The sequence below is a fragment of the Pristiophorus japonicus genome, unplaced genomic scaffold, assembly GCF_044704955.1.
Source record: "Pristiophorus japonicus isolate sPriJap1 unplaced genomic scaffold, sPriJap1.hap1 HAP1_SCAFFOLD_468, whole genome shotgun sequence".
NCBI classification, from domain to species: Eukaryota; Metazoa; Chordata; class Chondrichthyes; family Pristiophoridae; genus Pristiophorus; species Pristiophorus japonicus.
This window is the reverse complement of record NW_027254372.1, coordinates 26491-47389: the sequence shown is the minus strand read 5'-3', so window position 1 is coordinate 47389 and position 20899 is coordinate 26491. Positions and strand designations below refer to the sequence as shown.

General features: G+C 50.3%; 4 non-coding genes across 4 annotated transcripts; all 4 read left to right on the top strand.

Annotated features, from left to right (window-relative positions):
• The first annotated feature begins 3653 nt into the window (after positions 1-3653).
• On the top strand, positions 3654-3726 carry trnat-ggu (transfer RNA threonine (anticodon GGU)). Its single transcript has one exon. It is a non-coding gene; the product is annotated as a tRNA-Thr (tRNA).
• Positions 3727-8285: 4559 nt separating this feature from the next.
• On the top strand, positions 8286-8357 carry trnat-agu (transfer RNA threonine (anticodon AGU)). Its single transcript has one exon. It is a non-coding gene; the product is annotated as a tRNA-Thr (tRNA).
• A 7692-nt stretch (positions 8358-16049) lies between these two features.
• On the top strand, positions 16050-16122 carry trnat-agu (transfer RNA threonine (anticodon AGU)). Its single transcript has one exon. It is a non-coding gene; the product is annotated as a tRNA-Thr (tRNA).
• Positions 16123-18081: 1959 nt separating this feature from the next.
• trnai-aau (transfer RNA isoleucine (anticodon AAU)) lies at positions 18082-18154 on the top strand. Its single transcript has one exon. It is a non-coding gene; the product is annotated as a tRNA-Ile (tRNA).
• The last annotated feature ends 2745 nt before the right edge of the window (positions 18155-20899 follow it).

The following is a 20899-nucleotide window of genomic DNA, read 5'->3' as shown; positions in this document are numbered from 1 at the left end:
CCCGCTATTTTGGCTTGGTGTACAACACTCCGGAACTTGTGTGGTAACACATCACTTGCTACGAACACTTTGTCAGATACATATACAACTGGTTGGGGCTCACCCGCTACTTTGGCTTGCTGTACAACACTCCCGACCTCGTGTGGTAACACATCACTTGCTACAAACACTTTGTCAGATACATATACAACTGCTTGGTGTTTGCCCTCTACTTTGGCTTGTTTTAACGTACCCCTGACCCCATATGATAGTACATCATTGGCCGCGAAAGAATGCTCACATGGGTTCCACAGTGCAAACAACTTATTGGAACGTAGTGGGTTCCTGGCCTTCTCAGCGGCCCTCCACTTTACCTTTGCCCCAAACCCAGTCGCCTTCCTTGCTGGGCAACACATGCCTCTGTTCCGTTGCGGCCACATCCCGTCGTCTGGACGCTCTCTCGACCCGTGGTCTGGACGCTTCTCTTGACTGCCACCATCTTCCTCCCCAGGGATTTCACCTCTGGCGTCGGGAAGACACATTCGGTTTCGGCCGGAGCCCCGCTCCGCTTGGTTGACCTGGAGCCTCTTCCGTCGCCGCGAAGAGGTTATCGGCTTCGGGTGGTGGGTACCCCCGTCTGTAACCGCTGCTCGGTTGATCTTCGCCTCCTCGTGGTCGCGACGAGCGGCCTGTGCCTCGGGGTTCTGCAAATGGATCTGCACTTCGACGCCTGGTTCAGCTGAAGGTGGGGGCTTGCTCAGCCTTTGAGCAAGGGGAGATGTTGCTCGCCAGAGAAGGTACACGGAGGTCTTCCCAGTTCCATCGAATCTTCCCCATCCACCTTCTACCAAGCAGCTTTGGCCCATCACCTGAAACAATCCACAGTGGTAAATCGTGCACTGCTCCCTCATGGGATACCCTTATGCCCGCACTGCCAATAACTGGTATCAGTTCCTTGGTGTAGGTGCGCAGCTTTGCCTGAATCGGGATCAGCTTGGGTCGTTGTGCTCTGTCGCCCCCCACAGCCTCTCGAATGCCTTCTGGCTCATTATTGATTGAATCGCCCCCGTGTCTAGTTCCATGGAGACTGGAGTGCCGTTAAGTTCAACTTTTAACATTATCGGAGGGCTTTTGGTGGTGAAGGTGTGTATCCCATCTACTTCCCCTTCAGCCTCAGGTTGAGTTGCCTCTCCTGCTCGTTCAGCGTGACCCTCTGCCACGTGGTGAGTCACAGATCGTTTGCACATTCGCTGGAGGTGCCCCATTGTTCCACAGCCCTTACACACACAGGGCTTGAATCGACATTGATGAGCTCGATGGCTGCCCCAGCAGCGCCAACATGGTGCTAATGGATACGCATTCATGCCCCACGGCGGACTCTGAGTCACTCTAGGCCTAGGTCTGGCCTCTGCGGTCATGTGGGCTCTGTCCTGTGCCGTTCTGCCTGCTGAATACATTATTTTATGCACAGTACTTGCCGGTGAGCTTCGATTCTGTGAGGGTATCTGTTTCGTGTTATCACTCGTGGATATGAAGGCTTGGGCTATCGCGATGGCCTTGCTCAGATAGAAACATAGAAACATAGAAAATAGGTGCAGGAGTAGGCCATTCGGCTCTTCGAACCTGCACCACCATTCAATAAGATCATGGCTGATCATTCACCTCAGTACCCCTTTCCTGCTTTCTCTCCATACCCCTTGATCCCTTTAGCCGTAAGGGCCGTAGCTAACTCCCTCTTGAATATATCCAATGAATTGGCCTCAACAATTCTCTGTGGTAGAGAATTCCACAGGTTAACAACTCTCTGAGTGAAGAAGTTTCTCCTCATCTCAGTCCTAAATGGCCGACCCCTTATCCTTAGACTGTGACCCCTGGTTCTGGACTTCCCCAACATCGGGAACATTCTTCCTGCATCTAACCTGTCCCATCCCGTCAGAATCTTATACGTTTCTATGAGATCTCCTCTCATCCTTCTAAACTCCAGTGTATAATTGTCCAGTTTATCCAGTCTCTCCTCATATATCATTCCAGCCAACCAGGGAATCAGTCTGGTGAACCTTCGCTGCATTCCCTCAATTGCAAGAACGTCCTTCCTCAGATTAGGAGATCAAAACTGAACACAATATTCCAGATGAGGCCTCACCAAGGCCCTGTACAATTGCAGTAAGACCTCCCTGCTCCTATAATCAAATCCCCTCGCTATGAAGGCCAACATGCTATTTGCCTTCTTCACCGCCCGCTGTACCTGCATGCCAACTTTCAATGACTGATGTACCATGACACCCAGGTCTCATTACACCTCCCCTATTCCTAATCTGTCACCATTCAGATAATGTTCTGTCTTCGTGTTTTTGCCCCCAAAGTGGATAACCTCACATTTATCCACAATATACTGCATCTGCCATGCATTTGCCCACTCACCTAACCTGTCCAAGTCACCCTGCAGCCTTTTAGCGTCCTCCTCACAGCTCACACTGCCACCCAGTTTAATGTCATCTGCAAACTTGGAGATATTACACTCAATTCCTGCATCCAAATCATTGATGTATATTGTAAATAGCTGGGGTCCCAGCACTGAGCCCTGCGGCACTCCACTAGTCATTGCCTCCCATTCCGAAAAGGACCCGTTTATCCCTGGATTCGGCAGACAGCAGCTTGCGAAGGATGACCTCGTGGCCGATTCCAAGCACGAAACCGTTCGTCAACATTTGCCGCAAAGATCCATCAAAAATCGTACTGCCTCGCAAGGAATCTTCTGGCCCTGGGAGCGACGGTGCTTGTAAAAGTGATACCTAGCCTTTAAGATGCTCTCCTTCGGCTTGAGGCGTTCCCACACCAGCGCACACAGCTCTGTGTAAGTCTTCTCCTCTGGTTTGACCAGTGCCAGCAGATTTTTGAGCAGGCCGTATATCGGAGACCCACATACGGTGAGGAGAATCGCCCTGGTCTTGATCGCCCTCTCTCAGCCTCGTCCTGTTCATTGGCGACGTAGTACCGGTCAGGATGCTCAACGAAGGCTTCCCAAATCATCACCCTCAACAAATCCCTCAACAATACCAACGGCAGCCATTACTGCATAAAGGTTCATGATCCGTTACTCGTCGCCAGTATGTGATGTTCAGAATAAATCCACAGGACTGTATTGAAAGCTCAAACTGTTGTGACCTTGTGCTCTTTATTCAGACTCCAGAGTGGGGAAGTAGCATGGTGAGTCACCTTATATACCTGCTTGTCCCAGGGTGCACAGGTGACCATTGGGTCTCCCACAGGTGTGCCCCCTAGTGGCAAGTCTTACATATTGGTGACGTTTACATGCATACACAACAATCATGACCCGTTCCACATCTTTTTATTCCTCACTCACTTTCCCGCTATTTCGCTTTCTCCGTCTCTCACTCATTCCCCTCTCCCCCTTTCCCCTCTCTCGCCTCACCCTCTTCCCGTCCCACTCTCTCCCCTTCCGACTCTGCCTTTCCACTCCCTCTCCCTCCTTCTCCGCTCCCTTTCTTCCCCTCCCTCCTCTCTCTATCTCTTTTCCCTTTCCTTTCAGATTCTCCCCTTCTCCCTTTCTCCCCATCCCCTTTCTCTCTCCCCTGCCTCCTCCCTCTTTCGACTTCCCATCTCTCTCCCCTCCCCCTCTCGCTCTGGGGAATGACACACAGCCCGGGGCAGGTGGCTCCATAGCTCAGGGGTTAGAGCACTGGTCTGGTAAAACAGGGGTCATGGGTTCAAATCTCAGTGGGGCCTACTCAAAATTAGCTCAGTACTTAAATTCACTGTCAATTAACAAGGGCTTTAATTATAAAGATTAAACAGCTCTGAGATTGACCCTGAAACAACAAGTTCCCCTCACGCCTTTCCCTGTCTCTCTGCTTTCCAGATCACGACTCGTTCTACATTTTTTTAACTCCTCTCTCACTTTCCCGCAATCTCACTTTCTCCATCTATCTCTCCCCTTCCCCTCTCTCTCCTTCCGCTCCCTCCCCTCACTCCTCTCTCTCCCTCTTTTGCCTTTCTTTTCAGATTCTCCCCTGCTCCCTCTCTCCCCTTCCTTTCTCTCTCCCCTGCCTCCTCCCTCTCTCGACTTCCCATCTCTCTCCCCTTTCCCTCTCTCTCCCCTTCCCCTCTCCTCCCTCCTCTCTCTCACTCTTTTGCCTTTCTTTTCAGATTCTCCCCTGCTCCCTCCCTCTCCCCTTCCTTTCTCTCTCCCCTGCCTCCTCCCTCTCTCGACTTCCCATCTCTCTCCCCTTTCACTCTCGCTCTCTCCCATTCCGCTCTCCCCCATTCCCCTCTGGCTGACTCCTTCCCCCTTTCTCTCCCATTCCCTCTCCCACTCATTCCCCTCTCTCCCTCCTTTTACAACTTCCAAGCACTAATCTCTCTCACAGTGCCGGCACAGACACGATTGGCTGAATGGCCCTCCTTGTGTGCTGTAAGATTCTGTCAATGTTCAGAGATGAATCACCAACAATGATTATTCGGGCCCCACCTCCATGTTAACAATAGTATGATGCAAAAAGGAGCAAGTGTCACAAGTGGCTCCATACCTCAGGGGTTCGAGCACTGGTCTTGTAAACCAGGGGTTGTGGGTTCAAATCTCATTGGGGTCAACTCAATCTTGGCTTCTGTTACTGAATTGACCGTCAATTGGCGACAGGCCGACACCATCAACAGGAACCGCTCACTCCGCACTTTACAATCTGCCCACAGCACTTTCACTTCCCACCCCCAGTCTGTATCCCACCTTTTCCACATCCAGTCTCAGAGACACAAATATATCATCGACTCATAGAAACTGACAGATGGGAAGGAAACCATTTCGGCCCATCGTGTCTGTGCCGGCCGACCAAGACCTATCTGCTGGGCAGGCCACATAGTCCGCATGCACCAGACACGAAACTCCCAAAGCAAGCACTCTACTTGGAACTCCTTCACGGCAAGCAAGCCAAAGGTGGGCAGAGGGAATGTTGCAGGAACACCCTCAAAGCCTCCCTGATAAAGTACGACACCTGGGAGTCCCTGGCCAAAGACCAGTCTGCCCTAAGTGGAGGAGGAAGTGCATCCGAGAGGACGCTGAGCACCTCGAGTCTCGTCGCCAAGCGCAGGCAGTGGAAGGATCGTGTGGCAAACCAGCCCCACCCTCCCCTTCCCTCAACGACTATCTGTCCCACATGTGACAGGGTCTGTGGTTCCTGTATTGGACTGTTCAGTCATCTCAGGGCTCATGTTGAGAGTGGAAGCAAGTCTTCCTCGATTCCGAGGGACTGCCTATGATGATGATCTAATCCCACTTTCCAGCTCTCGGTGGGTAGCCCTGTAGCTTACGGCACTTCAAGTGCACATCCAAGTACCTTTTAAACGTGGTGAGGGTTGCTGCCTCTACCACCCTTTCAGGCAGTGAGTTCCAGACCCCCACCATCCTCTGGGTGAAGGAATGGAGGTCTCCCCTCAGCCTCCTCTATTCCAAAGAAAACAACCCCAGCCCATCCAATCTTTCCTCGTCACTAAAATTCTCCAGTCCCGCCAACATCCTGGTAAATCTCTGCACCCTCTCCAGTGCAATCACATCCTTCCTGTGATATCCTGACATTTCCCAGTTCCTGCCTTCGCTGGTTTTAGTCTCAAGATGCGGCAATGGACACAAGATGATCCAGTTGGGATTTTCCACAAATAATGAATCCCACGACCACATCTGTTTGACCCTCGGAGGGCATTCTGTAAATTCACCAAATTTATTAAATGCATACCTTACCCCCGCCCTGTGGTTACGTTCGAACTGTATACAACACTGGTTAGGCCACAGCTGGAGTACTGCGTGCAGTTCTGGTCACCACATTACAGGAAGGATGTGATTGCACTGGAGAGGATGCAGAGGAGATTTACTAGGATGTTGCCAGGACTGGAAAATTTTAGCTATGAGGAAAGATTGGATAGGCTGGGGTTGTTTTCCTGGGAACAGAGGAGGCTGAGGGGAGATTTAATTGAGGTGTATAAAATTATGAGAGGCCTGGATACAGTGGATAGGAAGGACCTATTTCCCCTTAGCAGAGGGGTCAACAACCGGTGGGCATAGATTTAAAGTAATTGGGGGGAGGTTTAGAGGGGATTTGAGGGGAAATGTCTTCACCCAGAAGGTGGGGGGGGGTCTGGAACTCACTCCCTGAAAGGGTGGTAGAGGCAGAAACCCTCACCACATTTAAAAACTACTTGGATGTGCACTTGAAGTTCCGTAACCTACAGGGCTACGGACCGAGAGCTGGAAAGTGGGATTAGGCTGGGTAGCTCTTGGTCGGCCGGCGCGGACACGATGGGCCGAAATGGCCTCCTTCCGTGCTGTAAATGTTTATGATTCTCTGATTCTCTCTCTCACTCCTTCCCACATTCTACCCGACATAAACTAGAGGTGATCCAAAACTCGGCTGCTCCATGTCCTAACTCGCACCGAGTCCCACTCACCCATCACCCCCTGTGCTCACTGCCCCGTGTCCTAACTCGCACCGAGTCCCACTCACCCATCACCCCCTGTGCTCACTGCCCCGTGTCCTAACTCGCACCGAGTCCCGCTCACCTATCACCCACTGTGCTCGCTGTCCCATGTCCTAACTCGCACCGAGTCCCGCTCACCCATCACCCCCTGTGCTCACTGCCCCGTGTCCTAACTCGCACCAAGTCCTGCTCACCCATCACCCTCTGTGCTCACTGCCCCGTGTCCTAACTCGCACCGAGTCCCGCTCACCTATCACCCACTGTGCTTGCTGTCCCGTGTCCTAACTCGCAACGAGTCCCGCTCACCCATCACCCCCTGTGCTCGCTGACCCGTGTCCTAACTCGCACCGAGTCCTGCTCACCCCTCACCCCCTGTGCTCGCCGACCGACATTGACTCCTGGTTGAGCAACGACTCGATTTCAAAATTCTCATCCTTGTTTTCAAATCCCTCCATGGCCCCTCACTATCTCTGTAACCTCTTCCAGCCACTACAACCCTCCCTATCTCTGTAACCCCCTTCAGCCCCTACACTGCTCACTATCTCTGTAACCTCATCCAGCCCCTACACCCCTCCCTATCTCTGTAACCTCTTCCTGCACCTATAGCCCTCCCTATCTCTGTAAGCTTCTCCAGCCCCTACACCCCTCCCTATCTCTGTAACCTCCCCAAGCCACTACATCCCTCCCTATCTCTGTAACCTCCCCAAGCCCCTACACCCCTCCCTATCTCTGTAACCTCCTCCAGCCCCTACACCCCCCCTATCTCTGTAATCTCTTCCAGCCCCACAACCCCCTGAGATGTCTGCACTCCTCTAATTCTGCCCTCTGACCATCCCTGATTATAATCGCTCCACCATCGCTGGCCGGGCCTTCTGTTGCTCTGGGCCCCAAGCTCTGGAACTCCCTCCCTAAACCTCTCCGCCTCTCTACCTCTCTTTCCTCCTTCAAGACACTCCGTAAAACCGCCCCCCCACCTGCACTAATTTTTATCGCATAATCCTCCTGTGGAGCACCTTGGGACGTTTCACTACGTTAAAGGCGCTGTATAAATATACATTATTGTTGTTGTTCCCTCTGTCTCTCCTCTTCCCCGTCTCTCTCTCACTCCTTCCCCTCACTCTCCCCTTCGCTCTCTCTCACTCATTCGCCTCACTCTCCCCTTCCATCTCTCTCTCACTCCTTCCCGTCACTCTCCCCTTCCCTCTCTCTCATTCCTTCCCCTCACTCTCCCCTTCCCTCTCTCTCACTCCTTCCCCTCATCTCCCCTTCCCTCTCTCGTCCTCTAATAGAGCCCCACCTAGTGGACTATCGATGTAATAACTACTACTGATATGCTCCTCCTTCTCTCCTTCTCTCTCTCTCTCTCTCTCTCCCCTTCCCCCTCTCACTCACTCCTTCCCTCTCCCTGTCCCTTTCCCCCGCTTTCTCTCCTCCCCATTCTCCGCTCCTCTCTCTCCACTCACTCCTCAATCTCTCTCCTCCCTCTCTCTCTCTCTCCTTTCCCTTCTGACTTTCTCCTTGCCCCTCTCTAACTCCTTCCGGCTCGAGAGATAGTGAGCGACAGAGAGAAAGTGATAGAGAGACAGAGAGAGTGAGACAGAGAGACAGAGAGACAGAGAGATTGGGCCAGAGTGTGACTGAGTTGCCTTGGGATGTTTTATCACGTGAAAGACACGATATATCGATGTTGAGAGGCGAATATTGAAGAGATGGAGGCAGGAGTCTGGGGGATGAGACACAATCTGAGCGTTTCACTGACCCCTGCGCATTCTTCAAACACACAGCACTAACTGGGGAATGACCCACAGCCTCGGGCAGGTGGCTCCATAGCTCAGGGGTTAGAGCACTGGTCTAGTAAACCAAGAGCGTGGGTTCAAATCTCACTGGGGTCCATTCTAAATTAGCTCAGTATTTAAAGTCACTGTCAATTAACAAGGGCTTTAATAATAAATATTAAACTGCACTGAGACCAACCCTGAAACAACAAGTTCTTTTCTCGTCTCAGTTGCACCATCTCTCCATCTGCCTTTGTCTTTTTACCCCTCTCTCCCTTTTCCGCTATCTCACTGTGATATATTTACAGAGCACAAGCACACACAGCTTCCAACATGGCAGGCAGCACTCTCGGAAGCCTCCGGAAATCTGCCTGGTTCTGTTTATTAGTAACTATGCAGTTGCAGTACGCAATACGTCCACATCCACAGTGTGGCGCTACAAACATTACAAGCTTACAGACATTACACTTCTCCCTCCTTAATGAAGAAGTTATTATAACAAACATCATACATAACTTTCATGTTTATACATAACACAGGATATAAACTTATTATTTTTCCCATATTTACAAATTTAACTTTACCACTTGTTTTCCATTTCGAAGAGGATCCCTTCACTCTCGAACAGGACCTTCCAAACATGGTGTCGATTTCACACTCATTCGAGGCTCATCCTGAGGAACGTTTTCCTCCACGGAATTTCCTTGATTTTCATTTGAACTCACTCTAACGTCAGGCTCTTTGTTTTCCTGACTCGGACTCAGACTTTCATTCTGATTCTCTCCGGGATTTGTTTCCAGTCCATTGGATTTAGGATTTGCTACTGGTGTATCAAAACTATCTGATGAGTCAGAAATAATTGAATCATTCCCACCTTCAACTCCTTCAATGTCTGTAGGTAAAATATGATCAATATGGACAAACCTAACCTGTCCATTATCAAACATCTTTACCAAATATGTGCGAGGACCACATATCTTCACCACTCTTCCTGGTAATCACTTTAACCATTTATGGTGATGGTTCTTCACTCTCACCATCTGGTTTAATTTCACATTTCTCTCTTTTACTCTACCTCTATCATGATTCTCTTTCTGTTTTAATTGTGTCTCTTCGACGGACTGTGCCAAATTTGGCTTTAACAACGAGAATCTGGTTCATGGCTGTCATTGGAGAAACAACTCTGCTGGTGTTCTACCAGTAGTTGTGTGAGGAGTATTTCGATATGTAATCAAAAAATTTGCCAATTTCTGATCCAATGACAACTGTCGTTTCCTTGGATTTGGATCTAACATTTGTTTTATGAAGGCACGTTTTACAATTTTTACAGTGCGCTCTGCTGCACCATTCGAAGCAGGGTGGTGTGGTGGAACCTTGGTATGTTTTACACCATTTTTGCTCGTGAATTGTGCAAATTCTTCTGAACGAAATTGTGGTCCATTATCTGAAACAATTTCTTCAGCGAAGCCAAATGAAGAAAATAATTTTCGTAAAATGTCCACTGTTTTACTTGTTGTTATTTTCCACATTGGAAACACCTCAGCCCACTTCGAATGGCTATCAATCACAATGAACAATTGTTGTCCTTCTAACTCAGCAAAATCAATATTGCAGCCTTTGCCACACCTTGGGAGTGGGTGCATTTCAAATTGCATCCAATTTTTCCATGGTTGGATGTAAGCCATCTTTGTCTACTCTGTACCCTAAGTACTCAACTAAGTCTTTGAATAACTCACACTTAAGAGCAGACACTCGCACTCTGTGCTTCTCTAGCTGTTTGAGGACTTCATTCAATGTTTTAGTAATGAGTCTAGTAAGAAGGAGGAACTGAGGGAAATCCTTATTAGTCGGGAAATTGTGTTGGGGAAATTTATGGGATTGAAGGCCGATAAATCCGCAGGGCCTGATGGAGTGCATCCCAGAGTACTTAAGGAGGTGGCCTTGGAAATAGCGAATGCATTGACAGTCATTTTCCAACATTCCATAGACTCTGGATCAGTTCCTATGGACTGGAGTGTAGCCAATGTAACCGCACTTTTTAAAAAAGGAGGGAGAGAGAAAACAGGGAATTATAGATCTGTCAGCCTGACATCGGTAGTGGGTAAAATGATGGAATCAATTATTAAGGATGTCATAGCAGCGCATTTGGAAAGAGGTGACATGATAGGTCCAAGTCAGCATGGATTTGTGAAATGGAAAGCATGCTTGACAAATCTTCTGGAATTTTTTGAGGATGTTTCCAGTAGAGTGGACAAGGGAGAACCAGTTGATGTGGTGTATTTGGACTTTCAGAAGACTTTCGACAAGGTCCCACACAAGAGATTAATGTGCAATGTTAAAGCACATGGGATTGGGGTAGTGTGCTGACGTGGATTGAGAACTGGTTGGCAGACAGGAAGCAAAGAGTAGGAGTAAATGGGTACTTTTCAGAATGGCAGGCAGTGACTAGTGGGGTACCGCAAGGTTCTGTGCTGGGGCCCCAGCTGTTTACATTGTACATTAATGATTTAGACGAGAGAATTAAATGTAGTATCTCCAAATTTGCGGATGACACTAAGTTGGGTGGCAGTATGACCTGCGAGGAGGATGCTATGAGGCTGCAGAGTGACTTGGATAGGTTAGGTGAGTGGGCAAATGCATGGCAGATGAAGAATAATGTGGAGAAATGTGAGGTTATTGAGGCCAATTCACTAAATATATTCAAAAAGGAGTTAGATGTAGTCCTTACTACTAGAGGGAATCAAGGGGTACGGCGAGAAATCAGGAATGGGGTACTGTAGTTGCATGTTCAGTCATGAACTCATTGAATGGCGGTGCAGGCTCGAAGGGCCGAATGGCCGGCTCCTGCACCTATTTTCTATCTTTCTATGTTTCTGTATTATTATGAATTTGCCTATTTGATGCTGAAATTAGTATGTCATCCAAATAACATACTACCCCTTCAATACCTTGCAAAACCTGGTTCATTACCCCTTGGAATATGACAGGGGCGGAAGACACTCCAAACGGTAACCTATTAAATTGATATGGGCCGAGATGAGTATTTATAGTCAAACATGACTTGGACTCCTCATCTAGTTCAAGCTGTAAGTAGGCATTCGTCAGATCCAGTTTTGAGAAGATCTGACCACCTGTCAGTGTTGTGAACAAATCTTCTATATTCGGCAATGTATTGGGGACATTACCCTCTAGAACCTGGTTTACGGTTACCTTATAATCACCACACAATCTTACCTTACCATCAGACTTAGGTACAACAACAATGGGTGTAGCCCAATATACATCAATCTATCTTACAAATAATGTTCTCAGTCTCTAGCCTTTTGAGTTCTTGCTCAACTTTCTCCTTGAGTGCATATGGTACGGAACGTGGCTTGTAATTAAACTGATCTAGCGTCCTTCTGTACCCTGACACTCGAAGCCTTGGATCGGACTGCCCATTTCACAGAACACCTTCGGATACTGCTTGATAACCTCATCCGTTGATGAAAATCTTGCTTCCACACAGAAAATCTCACTCCAATCCGGCTTCAGTGAGCTCAACCAATTTCTTCCGAGTAAAGCAGGCTTGTCTCCTTTCACTACTATTAGAGGCAAGTTCTGAAATTGATCTTTATATTTCACCGGTACGGTGATACGACCTACCACAGGAATTTTCTCTCCCGAGTAGCCTCGCAGCTCTATCTTGGATTTCTCCAGTTGGAAATTGTCGAGGTACAGTGACTCCGGTACTACACTCACGGATGCACCTGTGTCAATTTCCATTGGTATCTTGAATCCCGTAACATCTATGTGGCTTTTGATGCTTCCCGAATCGCTGTCCGTTAACCTCGTGCTCCTGATGACATGTAACTCTAACATCTCCTCGTCCTGTTGTTGTTCTTCCATGCTATGTAGTCTTTTGGGATTTCTATCATAGCTTTGAACGCTGGACTCATAGCTTTAAAAACTGGTTTGCCCTTCAGTCGGCATGCCTTTGCAAGATGCCCAGTCTTTTGCAGAAGAACCACTCTGCCTTCACGTATGGACAACTTTGAGCAATGTGTTGTCCCAGGCACCTATAGCACGACTTCGACACTCTGTTAGAATTTGCAGTTTCTGAGACTTTGGGCCCCAACCGTCTTTTACCTTAATCGTGCAGGTGATTTACCTCGGTTGACTGACGACCGTAATTATTATTTAATTCTCGGGAATATTGTTCAGCCATGCCCATCGACCTCGCTGTCTGACAAGCAATCTCAAAAGTCAAGTCATCTGTCGTCAATAACTTCCTTCTGATCGCATCATTTTTCACCCCACAAACAAAACGATCCTGTAATGCGCGGTTTTGAAAGTTTCCATAATTACAGTGCATCGATAGCTTTTTTAATGCTACGATGTAATCACTGATATTTTCATCAGCCTTTTGATTCCGAATCCCGAAATGATAGCTTTCAGCAATTTCTAACGGTTTGGGGTTATAGTGCTGCTCCAGTTTCGTTAAAATCTCTTTAAGCGTTGTGTCCTTTGGCTCGTCAGCCACAAGCAGATTTACAAGGGTTTTGTATAATGTCGGACCTGCCTCTGATAAGAAGATCGCTTTCTTACGTTCCAACACAGCCCGGTTCTGGACTGCATTGTCTGGAACTTCGATTATGTTATTTGCAGTGAAATACATTTGTAGCTGATCCACATACGCTTTAAAACGTTCCCGGTCGTTTCTATATTCTCCTAAATGTCCGATTACACCAGCCATTTTAATCTCTAGCTGTTCACACCGTGTGCTGTATTTTACCTCGGATTATTGCAGCTTTTTCCAAAGACAGAACCTTCCAAAGTCACTCTGTCGGCTGGCTGAATCCTTCACCAACAAAATTTAAGCTTCAAATCATCCGAAAAATCCCATCTCGCCGCCAAATGTGATATATTCACACGCAGCTTCCTAACATGGCAGGCAGCTCTGTCGGAAATCTCCGGAAATCTGCCTGGTTCTGTTTATTATTAACTCTGCAGTTGCATTACACAATACGTCCACATCCACAGTGTGGAGCTACAAACATTACAAGCTTACAGACATTACACTCACTTTTCCCGTCTCTCACTCATTCCCCTCTCCCCCCTTCCCCCTCCCTCTCCTCACACTCTTCCCTTCTTCTGTCTATTTTCATTCACTCCCCACTCCTCCCCTCTCTCTCCTTCCTCCTCTATCTTCCCTCTTTCTCCCCTTCCCCTTTCGTTACCCCTTCCCCTCTCACTCCCCCCTTTCCGCTCTCCTGCTCCCCCTCTCTTTTCCTCTCTCCTCTCTCTCACCCCTTCCCCTCTTGCTCACCTTCCCCTCCCTCTCTCTCCCTCCCTGTCTCCCTTTCCCCGTCTCTCACTCCTTCCCCACTCTCTCCCCTACCCAGTATCTCCCCCCTCTCTACCCTTACCCCACTCTCTTACTCCTTCCCCACTCTCTCCCCTACCCAGCCTCTCCCCACTCTCTCCCCTTCCCCCACTCTCTTACTCCTTCCCCTTTCGCTCTCCCCCTCCCACTCCTTTCCCTCCCACACTCTCTCTGTGTCCATCCCTTCCCTCTCTTTCCCCACCTCCCTCTCTTCCTCGCTGCCTCCCCTCCACCCTCTCTCCCCTTCCCCATCCCTCTCTCCCCCTTCCCCCTCTCTCTACCCCCTCTCTCTCTCATCCCTTCCCCGCCTCTCACCTACCCTCTCTCTCTTCCCTTCCCCCTCTCTCTCACTCTCTCTCCCCTTCCGACACTCTCTCTCCCCTCACCTGTCTCCACTTTTTTGGCCCCCTCCCACCTCCCTTTCTCTCCTTCCCTCGCTCTCGCTCTCCCCTTTCCCATCAGACTCTCCCCCTCCCCCTCTGGCCCATTCCCCCCTCTCTCCCTTTCTCCCTCCCTCCCCACTCTCTCCCCTCCGCACTCGCTCCTTCCCCCTCTCTCTCACTCATTCGCCACTCTCTTCCCCTCCCCTCCCTCCCTCTCTTTCCCATCTCCACCTCTCTCTCCCATTCCCCTCTCTCTTCCTCCCTGTCCCCAGGGGTTGTGAGTTCAAATCTCACTGGGGCCTACTCAAAATTAGCTCAGCATTTAAATTCACCGTCAATTAACAGGGGCTTTAATTATAAATATTAAACAGCTCTGAGACTGACGCTGGAACAACAGGCTCCCCTCACACCCTTCCCCCTCGCCTCTTCTCGTCTCTTTTACACTCTCTCTCCCCTTCCAAATCTCTCTCTCCCTTCCCCATCACGACCCGTTCTACATCTTTTTACCCCTCTCTCCCTTTCCCACTATCTCGCTTTCCCCGCCTCTCACTCATTCCCTTCTCCCCCTTCCCCCTCCCACCCCTCACCCTCTCTCCTTCCCCCTTTCTCCTTCCCCTCTCTACTTTCATTCTTTCCTCACTCCTTCCCTCTCTCTCCCCTTCGCCTCTCTCTCTCCCCTTCCCCTCTCTTTTCCCCTTCCCCTCTCGCTCCCCCTTCCTGCTCTCCCCCTCCTCCTCTCTTTTCCTCTCTCCTCTCTCTCACTCCTTCCCCTCCCTCTCTCTCCCAAAGCCCTCTCTCTTCCTCCGTCCAGTCTCTCTTTTCCCTTCCCCTATCTTTCCTGCTTCTTCCCCTGTCTTTAACCGAACAGGTGGCTCCATAGCTCAGGGGTTAGAGCACTGGTCCAGTAAACCATCGGTCGTGAATTCAAATCTCACTGGGGCCTAATTTATTATTTAAATACCCGTCACTCATTCCTCCCACTCTCTTCGCCCTTTTCCCTCCCTCCTGTCTCTTTCTTTTCCATTTCCTTTCAGGTTCTCTCCCTCTCTCTCCCCTCCCCCTCTCTCTCTCACTCCTTCCCCCTCTCTCCCCTTAGCATCTCTTTCCGCTTCCTCCCTCTCTCTCCCATTCCCCCTCTCTCACTCCTTCCCCTTTCTCTCCCCTTCCGCTCTCTACCATTACCCTCTTTCCCACTTCAACCCCTCTCTCTCCACCCCCTTCCACACTCTCTCTCTTCATCCTTTCCCTCTCTTCCTCGCTGTCTCCCCTTCCCTCTATCCCCACTCTCTCCCGTGCCCCTCTCCCTCTCCCCTTCCCTTGCTATCTCTCCCCTTCTCTCTCTCTCTCCCCTTCCCCCTCTCTCTCACTCCTTTCACTCTCTCTTTTCCCTTCCCCTCTCTTTCCTGTTCCTTCCCGGTCTTTACCAGAGTTGGTGGCTTCATAGCTCAACGGTTAGAGCTCTGGTATTACAAACCAGGAGTTGTGAGTTCAGATCTCACTGGGGCCTGCTCAGTATTAAATTCACTGTCAATTAACAAGGGCTTTAATTATAAATATAAACCGCTCCGAGACTGACCCTGGAACAACTGGCTCTCTTCTCGTCTCTCGAGCACTCTCTCCCTCCCTTCCTGTTCTACATCTTTTTTCCCCGTCTTTCACTCATTCCCCTCGCCTTCCTTCCCCATCCCTCGCCTCACCCTCTCTCCTTCCCCTCTCGCTCCCCTTCCCTCTCTACTTTCATTCGCTCCCTCTCCTTCCTCGTCGATCTTACTTCTCTCCCCAGCCCTTCTGTCCACTAACCACTCCTTCACCCTCTCTCCCCTTCCCTCTCTCACTCCATCCTCTCTCTCCCTCTCTTCCACACACTCTCTCCCCTTACCCCCTCTTTCCTTTACCCCTCTGTCTCTCCCTTCCCCTCTCTCTTCCTCCCTGTCTCCCCTTCCCGCTCTCTCTCACTCCTTCCCCTCTCTCTTTCCCCTTCACCCTCTCTCCCTCCTTCCACTCTCTCTTTTCCCTTCCCCTCTCTTTCCTGCTCCTTCTCCTGTCGTTTTCGATACAGGTGGCTCCATAGCTCAGGGGTTAGAGCACTGGTCTAGTAAACCAGGGGTTGTGAGTTCAAGTCTCACTGGGGCCTACTCAAAATTAGCTCAGTATTTAAATTCGCTGTCAATTAACAAGTGCTTTGATTATAAATATTAAACAGCTCCGAGACCAACCCTGCAACAACAGGCTACCCTCACACCCAGCTGTGCAGTGTATTGGTGAAGCCGCACCTGGAGTACTGCGTGTAGTTTTGGTCACCTTCCTTAAGGAAGGATATACTAGCTTTGGACGGGGTACAGAGACGATTCACTTGGTTGATTCCGGAGATGAGGGGGTTACCTTATGATGATAGATTGAGTAGTCTGGGTCTTTACTTGTTGGAGTTCGGAAGGATGAGGTGTGATCTCATAGAAACATTTGAAATAATAAAATGGAGAGACAGGATAGAGGCAGAGAGGTTGTTTCAACTGGTCGGGGAGACTAGAACTCGGGGGCACAGCCTCAAATTATGGGGGAGCCAATTTAAAACCGAGTTGAGAAGGAATTTCTTCTCCCAGAGTGTTGTGAATCTGTGGAATTCTCTGCCCAAGGAAGCAGTTGAGGCTAGCTCATTCAATGCATCCAAGTCACAGATAGATAGATTTTTAACCAATAAGGGAATTAAGGGTTACGGGGAGCGGGCGGGTAAGTGGAGCTGAGACAACGGCCAGATCAGCCATGATCTTACTGAATGGCGGAGCAGGCTCGAGGGGCAAGATGGCCTGCTCCTGTTCCTAATTCTTATGTTCTTATGTTCCCCCTCTCCTCTTCTCGTCTCTCTTGCACTCTCTCTCCCCTTCCAAATCTCACTCTCCCTTCCCCATCACATCCCGTTCTACAGCTTTTTACCCCTCTCTTCCTTTCCCACTCTCTCGCTTTCCCCATCTGTCACTCATTCCCTTCTCTCTCCTTCCCCCTCCCTTGCCTCACCCTCTCTCTCCCCTCCCCCTCTCTCTCTCACTCCTTCCCCCTCTCTCCCCTTAGCATCTCTTTCCGCTTCCTCCCTCTCTCTCCCATTCCCCGTCTCTCTCACTCCTTCCCCTTTCTCTCCCCTTCCGCTCTCTCCCATTACCCTCTTTCCCACTTCAACCCCTCTCTCTCCACCCCCTTCCACACTCTCTATCTTCATCCCCTCCCTCTCTTTCCCTCTCTTCCTCGCTGTCTCCCCTTCCCTCTATCCCCACTCTCTCCCGTGCCCCTCTCCCTCTCCCCTTCCCTTGCTATCTCTCCCCTTCCCTCTCTCTCCCCTTACCCCTCTCTCTCACTCCTTTCACTCTCTCTTTTCCCTTCCCCTCTCTTTCCTGCTCCTTCCCGGTCTTTCCCAGAGTTGGTGGCTTCATAGCTCAAGGGTTATAGCTCTGGTGTTACAAACCAGGAGTTGTGAGTTCAGATCTCACTGGGGCCTGCTCAGTATTAAATTCACTGTCAATTAACAAGCGTTTTAATTATAAATATTAAACAGCTCCGAGACTGACCCTGGAACAACTGGCTCTCTTCTCGTCTCTCGAGCACTCTCTCTCTCCCTTCCACACACTCTGTCCCCTTCCTGTTCTACATCTTTTTACCCCTATCTCGCTTTCCCCATCTTTCACTCATTCCCCTCGCCCTCCTTCCCCATCCCTCGCCTCACCCTCTTTCATTCCCCTCTCGCTCCCCTTCCCTCTCTACTTTCATTCGCTCCCCACTCCTTCCCCTCACTCTCCTTCCTCGTCGATCTTACTTCTCTCCCCAACCCTTCTGTCCACTAACCACTCCTTCACCCTCTCTCCCCTTCCCTCTCTCTCTCCATCCCCTCTCTCTCTCTCTTCCACACACTCTCTCCCCTTACCCCCTCTTTCCTTTCCCCCTCTGTCTCTCCCCTTCCCCTCTCTCTTCCTCCCTGTCTCCCCTTCCCGCTCTCTCTCACTCCTTCCCCTCTCTCTTTCCCCTTCACCCTCTCTCCCTCCTTCCACTCTCTCTTTTCCCTTCCCCTCTCTTTCCTGTTCCTTCTCCTGTCGTTCCCAATGCAGGTGGCTCCATAGCTCAGGGGTTAGAGCACTGGTCTAATAAACCAGGGGTTGTGAGTTCAAGTCTCACTGGGGCCGACTCAAAATTAGCTCAGTATTGAAATTCACTGTCAATTAACAAGTGCTTTAATTATAAATATTAAACAGCTCCGAGACCAACCCTGCAACAACAGGCTCTCCTCACACCCAGCTGTGCAGTGTATTGGTGAGGCCGCACCTGGAGCACTGCGTGTAGTTTTGGTCACCTTCCTTAAGGAAGGATATCCTAGCTTTGGACGGGGTACAGAGACGATTCACTTGGTTGACTCCGGAGATGAGGGGGTTACCTTATGATGATAGATTGAGTAGTCTGGGTCTTTACTTGTTGGAGTTCGGAAGGATGAGGTGTGATCTCATAGAAACATTTGAAATAATGAAATGGAGAGACAGGATAGAGGCAGAGAGGTTGTTTCCACTGGTCGGGGAGACTAGAACTCGGGGGCACAGCCTCAAATTACGGGGGAGCCAATTTAAAACCGAGTTGAGAAGGAATTTCTTCTCCCGGAGTGTTGTGAATCTGTGGAATTCTCTGCCCAAGGAAGCAGTTGAGGCTAGCTCATTCAATGCATTCAAGTCACAGATAGATAGATTTTTAACCAATCAGGGAATTAAGGGTTACGGGGAGCGGGCGGGTCAGTGGAGCTGAGATAACGGCCAGATCAGCCATGATCTTATTGAATGGCGGAGCAGGCTCGAGGGGCTCGATGGCCTGCTCCTGTTCCTAATTCTTATGTTCTTATGTTCCACCTCTCCTCTTCTCGTCTCTCTTGTACTCTCTCTCCCCTTCCAAATCTCACTCTCCCTTCCCCATCACGTCCCGTTCTACAGCTTTTTACCCCTCTCTTCCTTTCCCACTCTCTCGCTTTCCCCGCCTCTCACTCATTCCCTTCTCTCTCCTTCCCCCTCCCTTGCCTCACCCTCTCTTTCCCCTTCCCCTCTCATTTCATTCGCTGCCCACTACTTCCCCTCTCTCTCCTTCCTCCTCTATCTTACTTCTCTCCCCAACCCCTCTGTCTGTTAATCACTCATTCCCCCTCTCTCCCCTTCCCTCTCTCACTCCATCCACTATCTCCCTCCCTTCCACACGCTCTCTCCCCTTACCCCCTCTCTTCCTCCCTGTCTCCCCTTCCCCCTCTCTCTCACTCCTTCCAGTCTGTCTTTTCCCTTCCCCTCTCTTTCCTGCTCCTTCCCCTGTCTTTCCCAAAGCAGGTGGCTTCATAGTTCAGGGGTTAGAGCACTGGTCTAGTAAACCAGTGGTCGTGGGTTCAAATCTCAATGGGATTAGCTCAGTATTTAAATTCAAGGTCAATTAATAAAGACTTTAATTATAAATATTAAACCAACCCTGGAACAACAGGCATTCCTGTTCTTGTCTCTCGCTCTCCAATCGCCTCCTTTTCCCTTCTCTCTCTCTCCCGACATTCCCCATCACTACACATTCTGCCTCTTTTTACTCGTTCCCGCTCTCTCGCTTTCCCCGCTACTTTTCTCACTCATTCCCCTCTCTCTTCCCTTCCCCACTCTCTCACCTTCCCCACTCTCTCCCCTTCCCCTCTCTCTCCACTTCCCCACTCTCTCTCCCCTTCCTCACTCTCTCCCCTTCCCCACTCTCTCCCCTTCCTCACTCTCTCCTCTTCCCCACTCTCTCACCTTCCCCACTCTCTTCCCTTCCTCACTCTCTCCCCTTCCCCTCTCTCTCCCCTTCCCCACTCTCTCTCCACTTCCCCACTCTCTCCCCTTCCCCACTCTCTCCCCTTCCTCACTCTCTCCCCGTCCCCACTCTCTCCCCTTCCCCTCTCTCTCCCCTTCCCCACTCTCTGCCCTTCCCCTCTCTCTCCCCTTCCCCGCTCTCTCCCCTTCCCCACTCTCTCCCCTTCCTCTCTCTCTCCCCTTCCCCTCTCTCTCCCCTTCCCCAAACTCTCCCGTTCCCCTCCCACTCTTTCCCCTTCCCCCTCTCGCACACATCTTCCTCTCTCTCACCTGTTCCCTCTCTCTCCTCTACGCATTTTCTCCTCTCTCCCTCGCTCCTTCGCCCTCTCTCTCTCCTTCCCCTCTCTCCTTCCCCTATCTCACCCCTTCCCCCTGTCTCTCTCCCCTTCCACCTTCTCTCCCCTTCACACTTCACTCTCTCCCCTTTCCCCTCTCTCTCTGCTTCCCCTCCCTCTCCCCTTCTCTCTCTGTCTCTCCACTTTCCCCCTCTCTCCCCTTCCACTGTCGCTCAAGCCTTCTCCTCTCCTTTTTAATTTTCTCCCCCACTCTCTCCTTCCCCTCCCCTGTCTCCACTCTTCTCACCCCCTCCCACCTCCCTTTCTTCCTTCCCTCGCTCTCGCTCTCCCCTTTCCCAACAGACTCTCCCCTCCCCCTCTTGCCCATTCCCCCCTCTCTCCCCTTCTCCCTCTATACCCACTCTCTCCCCCTCTCTCCTCTACCCCCCTCTCTCTCCCCTTCCCCTCCCTCTCTCCTCTTCCCCCTCTCTCACTCCTTCCACTCTCTCATTTCCCTACCCCTCTCTTTCCTGCTCCTTCCCCTGTGTAAAGTCCTGTCCCCTCAGTACAGACTCACACGAGGCACATACTGAAGTCAAGGTCACTCAGGACCTGCACCTTTATTACACAGCTCTCGAATGCCACACTTGCCTGAGACCTGTCCTTATATACCAGTCTGGGACAGGTATCCAGTATCTCCTGCAAGTGCACCCCTGGTGGTAAGGTAAGCTTGTGGTTACAGGTCATCTCTGGTTAAAGTCATGTATAGCATGGTAAGATACAGTTATGTACAGTAGTG